We start from the raw sequence: 12,668 nt of genomic DNA, 5'->3' as shown, positions 1-12,668 counted from the left end.
GTACGCCAAGCGGAAGGAAGGAGGCCAAGGATTAGTGAGCATCTAAGCCACTATGAATACACTAGGAAGATGGCCCCAACAGATGACGTGCTTAGTGAATACCTCAGGCAGCAGAAACCACAGGAGGAGGGGAAGGAAGAAGAACCCTAATGGAAGGACAAACCGCTGCATGATATGTATATCGACAGAAAGAAGAAGTGGCTGATATCGACAAATCCTACCAATGGCTAGACAAAGCTGGACTGAAAGACAGCACGGTGTCACAGTCTAGATCATTTAGTCACTGTAATCACTCATTTCCGGTTTTATTTTGTCACCACTTCCTGTCACAGTCATTGGTAGTTTCAGCCAGCCTTGCTCCCGGTTCTAATCTACTCACCTGTCTGTCATTTGGTCATCACCATTTAGGACTTAAGCACCACCTCTTACCCCAGCCCCTTGCCAGATTGTCTTTTGTGTCCTTGCCAGCAATCCAGCGTTTTTTGTATCCGTGATCGTGAAACCCGCGTATGATCCTGTTTTGTACCTGACCACGTCTCCAGCCCAGCCTGTGATTATCCTGCCTTGCCGTGAGTTGACCCTAGCCTGCCTTGTGACCACCGCTTGTCTAAACCCTGTCTGTACTGTACCTGCCTGCTCTGTGTATTGACCTTCGTTTGCCTGACCACGAATTAAGTAAACTGCGTCACCACTCAAGTCTTGTCTGCGCTGTGCATGTGGGTCCGCTACCTCGGAAGCCGTGACAGTACAATCTGGCCACACTCGGACCCAGCCGGCGTCTTGCATCGGTTTAAGGGCTGCAAGGGATTTTGTTTTGTGTACTCGGACAACGCAAGAGTCGTGATGGTTTTTACCTGCTCGAGTCTGCCGGTGGATCTCCGCTGGTGCTTCAAAGAGCTCGCGAGGAATTACGCGGAAGCCCCCAGTCTGAAGGCGCGGCTCCGCGTAATAAAACAGGCGATTGCTATCCTGGAGGAGGAATTCTGGTGGCTTGACTACCCGGAAGTGCAGACGCTTTTTGAGAAACTCCAGGCAATGCGGAAGGATTTGGCACGCGCTCTGCGCGCGGCGCCCGCCAGCGTCTCATCAGCTGTTCCTGCTGCACCGGAAAGCGCTCCTGTCGCTGCTCATTCGAGTCAAGCTCACGCTCCTATCGTTGCTCAGTCAAGCCAAGCTAACGCTCCTGTCGTCGCTCAGTCAAGCCAAGCTCACGCTCCTGTCGTCGCTCAGTCAAGCCAAGCTCACGCTCCTGTCGTCGCTCAGTCAAGTCAAGCTCACGCTCCTGTCGTCGCTCAGTCGAGTCAAGCTCACGTTCCTGTCGCTGCTCAGTCGAGTCAAGTTCACGTTCCTGTCGCTGCTCAGTCGAACCAAGCTCACGTTCCTGTCACTGCTCAGCCGAACCCAGCTCACGTTCCTGTCGCGGCTCAGTCGAGTCAAGCTCACTCCCCTGTTGCCACTCAGGCAGATCCAGTCCCTGCTCCAGACGCCGCTCAGGCAGATCCAGCTCCCGTTCCAGACACCAGCTCATCGGTCCAAGTCCATGCCCACGCTACCACCATAGTTCCCCAGTCCCATCCAGTCCGTACCGTGGTCCCGGCTCCTGCTTCAGCCCTGGCGGTTGAGGAGGTGAAGCCCACAGCTAGTCGTCGGAGGTCCAGACGGCGTCGACGACAGCCGGATTCCCCTGTCCAGGCTCCAGAGGACTCGGTCGCAGAAATCAAGCGGCCCTCTCCGCCAGCAGAGGGCACTCTCGCTCCATCATACGACATGCCCATCTCCATCGCAGGCATCCCGGGCAGCATCTTCCTGCGGATCCGTGCCCAATGCGCCCCTCCGGTCCTGTTCCTGTTTGCACACTGGCTGAACTCCGCTGAGGCAGAGACCGACCCGGTAATCAAGGAGCGTCACTTCCGTGAAGCCGCCCTGCTCATCGCCCGGAAGCCTGCGCTGCGCGAGGCCCTGGGTTTCATTGAACCCCCGTCAGAGCCTGCACCCGTTCCTGCATCAGAGCCTGCACCCGTTCCTGCATTAGAGCCTGCACCCGTTCCTGCATCAGAGCCTGCACCCCTTCCTGCATCAGAGCCTGCACCCGTTCCTGCATTAGAGCCTGCACCCGTTCCTGCATCAGAGCCTGCACCCCTGGCCCCAGCGTCTAAGGCTGCACCCCTGGCCCCAGCGTCTAAGGCTGCATCACGGGCCCCAGCGTCTCCTGCGTCTCTGGCTGCAGCAACCCCTGCCCTAGCCTCACCTCAGCCATGCCAAGCTCCAGCTCCAGCTCACGACTCAGCTCAGCCACGTCAGGCTCAAGCCTCAGCTCAGCCTGCAGCAGCTCAAGCCTCAGCTCCGCCTGCAGCAGCTCAAGCCTCAGCTCCGCCTGCAGCAGCTCAAGCCTCAGCTCCGCCTGCAGCAGCTCAAGCCTCAGCTCCGCCTGCAGCAGCTCAAGCCTCAGCTCAGCCTGCAGCAGCTCAAGCCTCGGCTCCGCCACGCCAAGCTCAAGCTCCATCTTTACGCCAGCTAGCGGACACCCCTGGCCAGTCACGCCAGGCCTCAGTTCCTGTTCCTGTTCCTGTCGGCCATATTGAGGCCGTTCCTGTCGGCCATATTGAGGCCGTTCCTGTTCCTGTCGGCTATATTGAGGCCGTTCCTGTTCCTGTCGGCCATATTGAGGCCGTTCCTGTTCCTGTCGGCCATATTGAGGCCGTCCCTGTTCCTGTCGGCCATATTGAGGCCGTCCCTGTTCCTGTTCCTGTCGGCCATATTGAGGCCGTTCTAGTCCCAGTTCTTGTCGGCTCCTCGGAGGAGGCCGCAGTTCTAGTTCCTGCCACTGTCGGCCCCTCGGAGGCCGCAGTTCTAGTTCCTGCCACTGTCGGCCCCTCGGAGGCCGCAGTTCCCGACGATCCCCAGGTGGGGGTCGCTCCCGCCGCAGCACCTGTAGCAGCCCCTGCCGACCTCCCGGAGGAGGTCGGTCCAGCTCTGTCCCCTGCCGACCTCCCGGAGGAGGTCGGTCCAGCTCCGCCTCCTGCCGACCTCCCGGAGGAGGTCGGTCCAGCTCTGTCTCCTGTCGACCTCCCGGAAGAGGTTGGTCCAGCGCGGTCCCCTGCCACCCTCCCGGAGGAGGTGGTCGGTCCGCTCCTGGTCCCTGTGTTTTTTGAGCCAATGTGTGCAGGTGCAGCTCCTGGTGGTCCAGCGCCGGCCACGTTTGCAGCGATCCCGGTTGATCTGGCACCGATCGCATCTGCCTCAGCTCCGGGCGGTCCGGTCCCGGCCACGCTCGTCTCAACTCCTGGTGGTCCGGTCCCGGCCTCGCTCGTCTCAACTCCTGGTGGTCCGGTCCCGGCCTCGCTCGTCTCAACTCCTGGTGGTCCGGTCCCGGCCTCGCTCGTCTCAACTCCTGGTGGTCCGGTCCCGGCCTCGCTCGTCTCAGCTCCTGGAGGCCCGGCCCCGGACACGCTCGTCTCAGCTCCTGGTGGTCCGGTCCCGGACACGTTCGTCTCTGCTCATGGTGGTCTGGTCCCGGACACGTCTGTCTCCGTTCCTGGAGGCCCGGCTCCGGCCGCACCTGCATCGGTTCCTGGCGGCCTGGTTCCTGCCTCGTCTCCACGTCTGTCTTCGCCTCTGGTTCCTGCCTCGTCTCCACGTCTGTCTTCGCCTCTGGTTCCTGCCTCGTCTCCACGTCTGTCTTCGCCTCTGGTTCCTGCCTCGTCTCCACGTCTGTCTTCGCCTCTGGTTCCTGCCTCGTCTCCACGTCTGCCTTCGTCTCTGGTTCCTGCCTCGTCTCCACGTCTGTCTTCGCCTCTGGTTCCTGCCTCGTCTCCACGTCTGTCTTCGCCTCTGGTTCCTGCCTCGTCTCCACGTCTGCCTTCGTCTCTGGTTCCTGCCTTGTCTCTGTCTCTGCTGCCGGACTGGTGGCCTCGCCCTCGGCGCATCCTGCTGTTTGGATGGCGCTGCCTCCTGCGGCGTCGTCCGCCTCGACCCATCAGTTTTCAGGATCGGCGTCCGCCTGGAGGACATCGCCGTTCGGGGTGGTCCCCGTGGACGCTGGCCCAGCTCAGGGGCACTGGGCGTGCCGCCCTGCCCCAGCGGCGGCTGAGCAGGATCTCGCCGCGCATCCACCCTCCTTGAGGAGGCTTCTGGACTTTGTATGTTCTTGTCATGGACTCACCTCAGGGACTTTGTTCTGTTTTCCCTGCCACTCAGTTCTTGTGTTTGTTCTAGCCCGTCACCCATCATATTTATTTGTGTTTTGCCTCTTTTGGTGTTCTGTGGGACGTCTGGGAATCCGCCCTTGACGGGGGGGTTCTGTCACAGTCTAGATCATTTAGTCACTGTAATCACTCATTTCCGGTTTTATTTTGTCACCACTTCCTGTCGCAGTCATTGGTAGTTTCAGCCAGCCTTGCTCCCGGTTCTAATCTACTCACCTGTCTGTCATTTAGTCATCACCATTTAGTACTTAAGCACCACCTCTCACCCCAGCCCCTTGCCAGATTGTCTTTTGTGTCCTTGCCAGCAATCCAGCGTTTTTTGTATCCGTGATCGTGAAACCCGCATATGATCCTGTTTTGTACCTGACCACGTCTCCAGGCCAGCCTGTGATTATCCTGCCTTGCCGTGAGTTGACCCTAGCCTGCCTTGTGACCACCGCTTGTCTAAACCCTGTCTGTACTGTACCTGCCTGCTCTGTGTATTGACCTTCGTTTGCCTGACCACGAATTAAGTAAACTGCGTCACCACTCAAGTCTTGTCTGCGCTGTGCATGTGGGTCCGCTACCTCGGAAGCCGTGACACATGGGATCACTAATCCTAGCAGCGTAGGAGCAGCACTTTTAGTTTGATGGTCTTATAGAAGGACAGTAGCAAATTAAAGAAATCAATTCTTCAGAGGGTGTAAAAAATGTGATGGACTTGGCAAAAGGAAGGTCAACAAAAACTAGGAGTCAGTGAAAAAATATTACCATTAATTACAAGAGACACAATAACATGGCATGGACAGGCATTTACTGTACAAACAAGCCTCCCAAAACTGCCTCCTTTCTCTCTGAAATTTATTTGGTAGCGCCAGTACACCTGGGTGGCATGTACCACCCTGCCCAGTAATAGTGGGCGATACTGCAAGCTTTGGTATCGATCCAATACCAAGAAAATACTGGACAAGTATCGCCGATATTTTTTTAAATTTAATGCATTATCAAATATAAATACATGGTCACGACTTTTAGGTGTTTTGTTTTAAATTGAATTATATACAGTGCCTTGTGAAAGTATTCACCCCCCTTGAAATTTGCCAGATTTCAGGCTCTCCATCCAACCTCACTGAGCTCGAGCTGTTTTTCAAGGAGGAATGGGCAAAGGTTTCAGTCTCTCGATGTGCAAAACTGATAGAGACACACCCCAAGCAATTTACAGCTGTAGTTGCAGCAAAAGGTGGCGCGCCAAAGTATTAACTTAAGGGGGCTGAATAATTTTGCACGCCCAGTTTTGACGTCTTTTATTTGTTAAAGTTTGAAATATCCAATAAATTTCGTTCCACTTCATGATTGTGTCCCACTTGTTGTTTATTCTTCACAAAAAATTACAGTTTTATATCTTTATGTTTGAAGCCTGAAATGTGGCAAAAGGTTGCAAAGTTAAAGGGGGCCGAATACTTTCACAAGGCACTGTATATAGTAAATATGAGTATATAATATAAATGTGTGCTGTTGCCACTGTATTTAACTGCCTTTTTTCAAATTGTACAGTTTGCTATTGTTTCATTTTTGGCTTGTCCAAAAATGAGGGAGAGGGAGGAGAGGGGTGTTGGTGTGTGTCTGCTTCGCTCTGCTATACAGGCAGATGCAGACAGGCAAGATAGTTAGGTTGATTATTTGAAAAACAGCAACAGTGCAGAGTAGTAAAAATTTAAACCAAAGTATCGATATTTTTGTTGGGGTATCGATTGATATCAATACTAGCGTTGGTATTGATATTATCGATATTAGGACCGATCCGCCCACCCCTCCTGCACAGGCAAGGCAAGTTGAGGTGAACAAAAGAAAAACAAATATTAGCTCATCCCTCTATAGTAACTAACTTTTTAGCAAGTACCTACCTAAGCAAGACACTTCTTACTAGCGCCATGGGTGCTATAACATGGCTGCCCACTGACACCCCTAGGGGAGGGTCAGACAACAAGGGTCAGAGGAGTGCTGTGTCTTGGGCAAGAGCTGGAGTATACCCTGGGGAGGTCATCAGGCCTACACACATGGACAAACACTCCCCCTCCAGTTAAATATACTGTATATACACATATACATACACACCTCTGTCAAGCAAAACTGTCCATCATAATACAGCATTCAGCCTAATACATGCTGCTTGTTGAAATGCCGGACAGGAAAATAAAAGTAGTTCAATTCTACAGTTGTTTAATTAGTAAGATTTACATTAAGCCATGTATGATTTGATGTTACTGGCAAATATTATTTGAGTATGTTGTATTGTTTTGATTTAGTGCATAACGTTCTGCCACACAAAATGCCAGATCAAGTCGTTGGGAATCCATTGGAACTACTGTAAGTTAGAACCAAAGAGAGCCATGAATAAATAAAAGCCAGTATTTTTTATTAACCAAATATGTACAGCAGGATACAAAACATGAAGCTCCTGATAACACAAAGTATAAACAAATGAATAGGAGGATCTAACACAAACAAGTCTAATCAAAGTGGCACAATGCACGTCTTATGTGCATGGCTAAATAAGGCATGAACCAAGAGCTAAGGCAGGGTAGACATTACCAGCAGCTAAGGATGGGCACCAATGCACGACTTAAATGTGTGGCTAACATGGACAGAGTGTGGAATTGTCCTGATTGCAGAGAGTTTGAGGGAGAGAGAGGGAGTGGGTGTGGTCCAGAGCAGAAACATGGTGAGCTGAGAGGGACACAGAATGGCTGGCCTAGGGATCATGGCATAGTTTTAGATAATGATACAACAACTCATCGGGAGATAACGTTTCATTTGTTACAGCATAAGCAGGACTACTTATAAATAAATAAACAAATGCATTATTTTTTGTTTCTCCATTGATTTGTTTGCCAAAGTGATCGTTACATGTACGTTGTGATATAATGTGATAGAACTTATAGTTATAGAGAAAAGTATAGTTAGTTCAAATTTAGAATTAGTCTAAATCAAATAGTTTGATACTGCAAGTAGAGAGGCACAACTCTGCAACAACTGGTTGAACCCATTTCTTCACTGCCCCTTGGTTATTAAACCATCCATCCATTTTCTACGCCAGTCCATAACAGGGCGGTATTAAACTAGTGAAACCTTAGTTACAATTTCTTAACTCTCCTTTGTTCTTAAAATTTGTAAACTTACGTAAAAAAACTGAAACTGAACTATAATCAACAGTCCAAATTTTACTCACTATTTTTGATCTTATTAGTTAAATTTGATTCCAGACAGTTTTTCCATTTGGCTGATTTAAGTAGCGCTGCTCACTAAAACACCTGAGACTCTGACAATTCAACCAAAGCTGGCCGACTGAACCCACGCTAACCCGAGCCATCATCACCCACAGGACGACGATTCCTGGTCCACAGGCTGTGGCACCTGGCTCAGACAGGGAATCTCTCGTTCAACCAAACCGGTAATGAGAAACGTTGTACAGCGGCCTACAGCTGCAAATTAAGGCAAGACAAACATCTCGAATCCCCAGAGAATTCTGATGCGCTAAAGCGCTAAAATGGAACTTTCCAAATTCATTAGTTATCCTTAGGCTTTTACATGTAAGAAAAAAATACTCTTTTCTCCTGCTCAAAGCCATCACACTTCGGTATTGACTATTATTTATCCTTTTTTCCTTTTATTTAGCCTTTTTTCATTCATTCACTTATTGCTGATTGCTGTGTTTAATGTGATTGTGATTACCATACAGTGTTTCCCCTACCATTATATTGGGGGGGGGCGCCCCATCCCCCCAACGGCACACGACCGCGAGGTGAAGACGGGGCTCAGTTCTCCTAAACAGGGTAAAAGCCGCACACGTGACGGCTGCCGTGTGGGATTGTGCTCTTTGCTTTGGAGCGAGGATGTGCAGGCTAACGGCTCAGCATCGCCCCCTGCTGGTCTCTGCGGGACAGTGCGGCGATGCAGCTTAATACTGTACGCGGAGTGAAGTGATGTGAGCCCACATCCAGTGTGAGAGAGGTTAGTCACCGGTGCTGTCTTTGCCTGTGCTCTACTCTAGCTTTAGCCTGTGTGTTTGTTTTCTATTTTATTACTGCCTAACAGGGAGGTGAGGGGGGGGGACATCCTGCATCTGACCGCTCCTGTCTGACACGTTGTTAGTGGAAAAGGGAAATGTGCACAATGTAACACAGAACAAGTGACTCGTGTGTGAGGCAGATGACGAGTAGAAGCTGTGGAACAGGATGGAAATGTGCTGTGGAGAACAGACTGAAAAGAAAGACTCTCAGCCTTAAAGGGAGAACGTGAAGCTGAGGTCATTCGCCACCTTCCTACTCTGTCCTACGGAGGATCTGCCTGGTCAGATCCACACCAACCCTTTTGTACTCACTCCTGTTGATAAGGAGGCAGTGAAGGGGCTGTGAATAAACCTCACCACAACGCAGCTACAGCGACACCACAGGAGGTGGAAACAGGAACCACTCGTTTAGTTTGGTCTTTTTCCATGTCTACTTTATAAGGAACCACTGGAGGGCGCCACTGCCTCAGATTCACTGAGCAAAACGGGCGTGGAGGATAAAAACCAAACTGGGAGTAAGGACACAGATACACAACATCTGGAAGAGGATCTAAACTGTACATTTTTAGGTGTAAGAGTCAAAAACGGGCAAAATATTTGTAAATATAAGTTTAAATTTCTTTGAATGAATGGATGAAATTATTATTTTGTGACCACCAAAGGCAACAGGTGCAGTTTGCAAACAAATGGCCTCAAGCTCAAGGTTTTAGATTCATCACCCAGTAAAACCTGCTCATCATTTTGTGATGTCACATCTTTTTTTATTTGTTCTAATGTTGCCCATGTGGGCGTCCTGTAGCACACAGCTCCTAACCAGGAAAGTCACTGTAGCAGATTTCACCCCCTGCAAACGTCTCCTTTTTTTAAAGTTTGGATTTTGTGGCTTTGATTTAAAAATTATCCAATGTTCCAATTTACTCCTGATGATCTGTGTGATAGTCAGAAGCTACATGTAATATTGTCAGGATATAGTAACTCACCACCTGAGACAAGTCAGTGAGACAGTACTTCACATGTAGCAGTGTTTACACTAAAGTTATGATACTAACTAACGCCCTACAATGATACAAATACAAACAACAATCTTCTCTGAAGTGAACCAAAAACCAGTGTGATGTTTATAAATAACAAAAAATACTATTTTAGGTTGTCTGAAAAAACACCACTTTTAGGATGAAAAATCTCACTGTAAAACTTCCAACTCAGTAACTTCTAAGCCACATATAATCACAGCATAATCAGTGAACATCAACTCAACAAAACGTCGGTTTTGATGAAGTGAAGCAGGACCAGTACCAATGATATTAATGCAAACAGTCAAATGAGCTTAGGAGTTTCCTAGTGTGGATATTCTATATGTTTTTCCATTATTACAGCTCCTAAAACAGCAATAGAAGTGATCAATATATCCAAATACCAGTTACTTATACCAATCTAAACATGTATGAAATTGTTCATTCATGTCCACCGTGTCCAAATCTGTTGCTGTACAGGCCACTAGGGGGACAGGTGTCTGTGGCCCGTGAGGTGTCTTTTTACTTGTTATAAGCTATGGAATTGGCCTAAAAACATTAACACAAGATTGACAGGACTGGTAGCCAGTAAAAATGGCTGATCGCATTTTATGGCCCTGGTGAGTGGGTAACCTGCCAAAAGGTAGGAGCGCGATTGTTTCCGTGCTCTAGGTGAAATCCTGATTTTGAGCCCTTCTCCTTCGCTTCGGGCGCGTTTACACAGTTTCTTTTCTGAAAGCATGGAGTGGCGCCGCCCCCAGCAGGTGGCGCCCCCTAGGGCCGCTTAGTTTACCTGTGCCTCCATCCACCTTTTCACCATCCTGACCACAGGTTTACAGGCTCTGGATTTATTTTTATTATTATTGAACCTGTTTCTGGTTACAATCCTGGTTTCAGGGGGGTTGTCGGGGCCTTCGCCCCTCTGGGACAAGGAGGCCTCGCCAGCGTCATGCGCCAGGGGATCCGCCAGGAGAGAGGCTTATTACAATAGACCCGGCGGAATAAAAGACAATATAATTAAGTTTTACAATAGCCATACTCACTGTCGAGGTTGTGATCGGTCAGCGGCGCTGGATGAATCTCGACGTCATTTTAGAAAAAAAAAAACTCTTCCATTTTTTAACACATTGCAGACTTGAATGTCATTCAGCCTATATTATGTAATAACTGACCGACGAATCTAAGAACTGATCCGTTCAAGAAGGTGTTGAAGGCGTATTGACCCAGCAGATGCTGCAGATGTAGGGGGCCTTGCTCTTGAGGCAAATGTTGGCGCTGGCATTGGTGTACAGCCAGTCGGTCTCATGATGACAAGAAAATTTTTCAAAAGAGTTCTAGAGTCTAATAAACATCCATTTGAAAAGAGAAGCTGTACTTATGGAGTCGCTCGCTCTCTGGTATACGAGAGAGAGAGAGTGATGCTGGAGCTGATGCGAATGAAATTTGTTAATATAATATATTTAGACCCTCGTAATTACATACAGATGTGGCAATGACCCCATGCGCGACCCCCCCGCCAGTTACTCCCAAAACCCATGAGGAGGAGGGCACGAAACTGCTGGTGAAAAGTCTATTTATACATATAGTAAATTGCCAAATACACTTTACTTATTCTACATTCCCAGAACAAGAGGGTTCTCTGAACTAAATACCATTTTATCGTAATTTAGTAATTTAAGATCTTCAAATTGCTGACCGTCTCACTAGAGTTGGAAAGAGTCAATCTTCTATAATGAATCGTAATACTCGTATGACGCTACAGTATATTGTATACAGCATTAAAATATTCTACTCATTCTACACATGCTGAAAATCCGGGAGATTTGCCTAATACTACTTTAATGTAATTTAGGAAATTAAAAAGGGCTTGTTTGAGGATTCATTCTAGCTTCTGACGGAAAGGTTTTTAAATATGTATTATTGTACTATTATATTGTGCTACTCACTTTAAATAATAGCACAACTCCAGAAGGACTGAATTTCCAGAACAAAACAATTGCAACCCCTTATAACAGAGGCACAATTGTGAGCTAGAACCAGATGTGGGCTAAAAGAAAGCCTTACACTGATGGGTCCAGGATGTCCCTTTATCAGTTAGAATCAATAATAGACACAGAAATGAGGGGGCCCGGATGATCATGGCTTAAAGCCATACACAGGATGAAAGACCCCCTTGCATTGAAGGTCTCGGGATGCCTGCTACACAGTGCCACATATCGGATAAGAAATACCCATCAAAACTGCTGCCTAGAGCTGTTTGCAGGCTGGATGAGAGCAAACACCTGCGGAGCTGGGAGGCGGCATGCAGACTGAGTAAACGCTATAATGCTGTTGCAGAACAAGCTCTTCAGGATGCTGAAAAGTATAGCCTTAATATTAATATGAGGGTCAAGATAGGCTTAAAAGCTATATTATTAAACTCATTCTACATAATAATACTGCTTCAAAATTCTTATATCCCATTGCATATAGCCCCAGGACATGCGCAACCCCCCTATACCAGAGACATCGTTGCTGATTAAAAAATAGACTGGGGAAAAGAGGAAGGCCTGACAGTGTCAGGATGCCCCTTCATCAGCTAAAGTCTCATGCATGCTGAGTAGAGGGCATAACGCTGTTGCAGAATAAGCTCTTCGAGATGCTAAAACACCTAGCCTTAATACTAATATGGGAACTGTGACAGGCTTAAAATATGTTATTAAACTCATTCTACATAATAATGCAATTCCAGAAATCTCGGGACCCTCTTTGCAGCATGTAGCCCCAGGACATATGCTCCCCTCTATACCAGAGTCACAATTGCTGGTTACAAACACACTGGGGAATGGTGGAATGCCTGCCAGTGTCAGGATTCCCTTTCATCTGCCTCTTTGCTGATTGAGCGCTAAATGGATCTCAATCTCTGACCAAACAGGGTGAGAGTGCAGCACTCCTCTGACATGGCTGGATGATCTCTAACCTGAGAGGGTGAAAGGTCAGCTCATCTTTGACGCGGCAAACCTTTGACATTCAGGGTTAGAGTGAAGGTACCCCCTGACTTTGCTAACCCTTGACACCAGAGGGTAATCTATGACCTCAGAGGTCAGGGTGAAGGGGCAGGTGACCTTAGACCTAGCACGGTCAAAGGTGACGGCTGTTAAAATTAAGGTGATGAAAATTCGTCTCTCACTGGCCAGTGGGGTCGTGGGGTTGCGTATATGAGGGAGGCTTTGGGGGCCAGTCTGCTCTGATGCAGTTCTCACAGGCAACCAGCAGATTTTGTTGTTCTGAGTCCAACATTTCCAGCAGTGTTTTGCTTTTAGCTTAGTTGTTTAGTGTTTAATTAGGCTTTCATTTTGCCATTGCTACCTAATGATGCATTACCACCACCTTCTAAACCTCACAATTGACACACAAGAAAGG

The 12,668-nt window shown here is 48.6% G+C and overlaps 1 protein-coding gene and 1 long non-coding RNA gene across 5 annotated transcripts in view; both read right to left on the bottom strand.

Moving 5' to 3' along the window:
- LOC114842173 (neuroligin-2-like) overlaps positions 1-12,668 on the bottom strand; it is a 315,730-nt gene that overhangs the window by 130,122 nt on the left and 172,940 nt on the right. The window lies entirely within an intron of this gene.
- Positions 1-12,668, bottom strand: part of LOC129603669 (uncharacterized) — a 149,633-nt gene that overhangs the window by 65,993 nt on the left and 70,972 nt on the right. The window lies entirely within an intron of this gene.

This window comes from Betta splendens, chromosome 2 (genome assembly GCF_900634795.4).
Source record: "Betta splendens chromosome 2, fBetSpl5.4, whole genome shotgun sequence".
In the NCBI taxonomy this organism is placed as follows: Eukaryota; Metazoa; Chordata; class Actinopteri; order Anabantiformes; family Osphronemidae; genus Betta; species Betta splendens.
The sequence above is the reverse complement of the archived record's forward strand: the minus strand, read 5'-3'. Positions and strand labels throughout refer to the sequence as shown.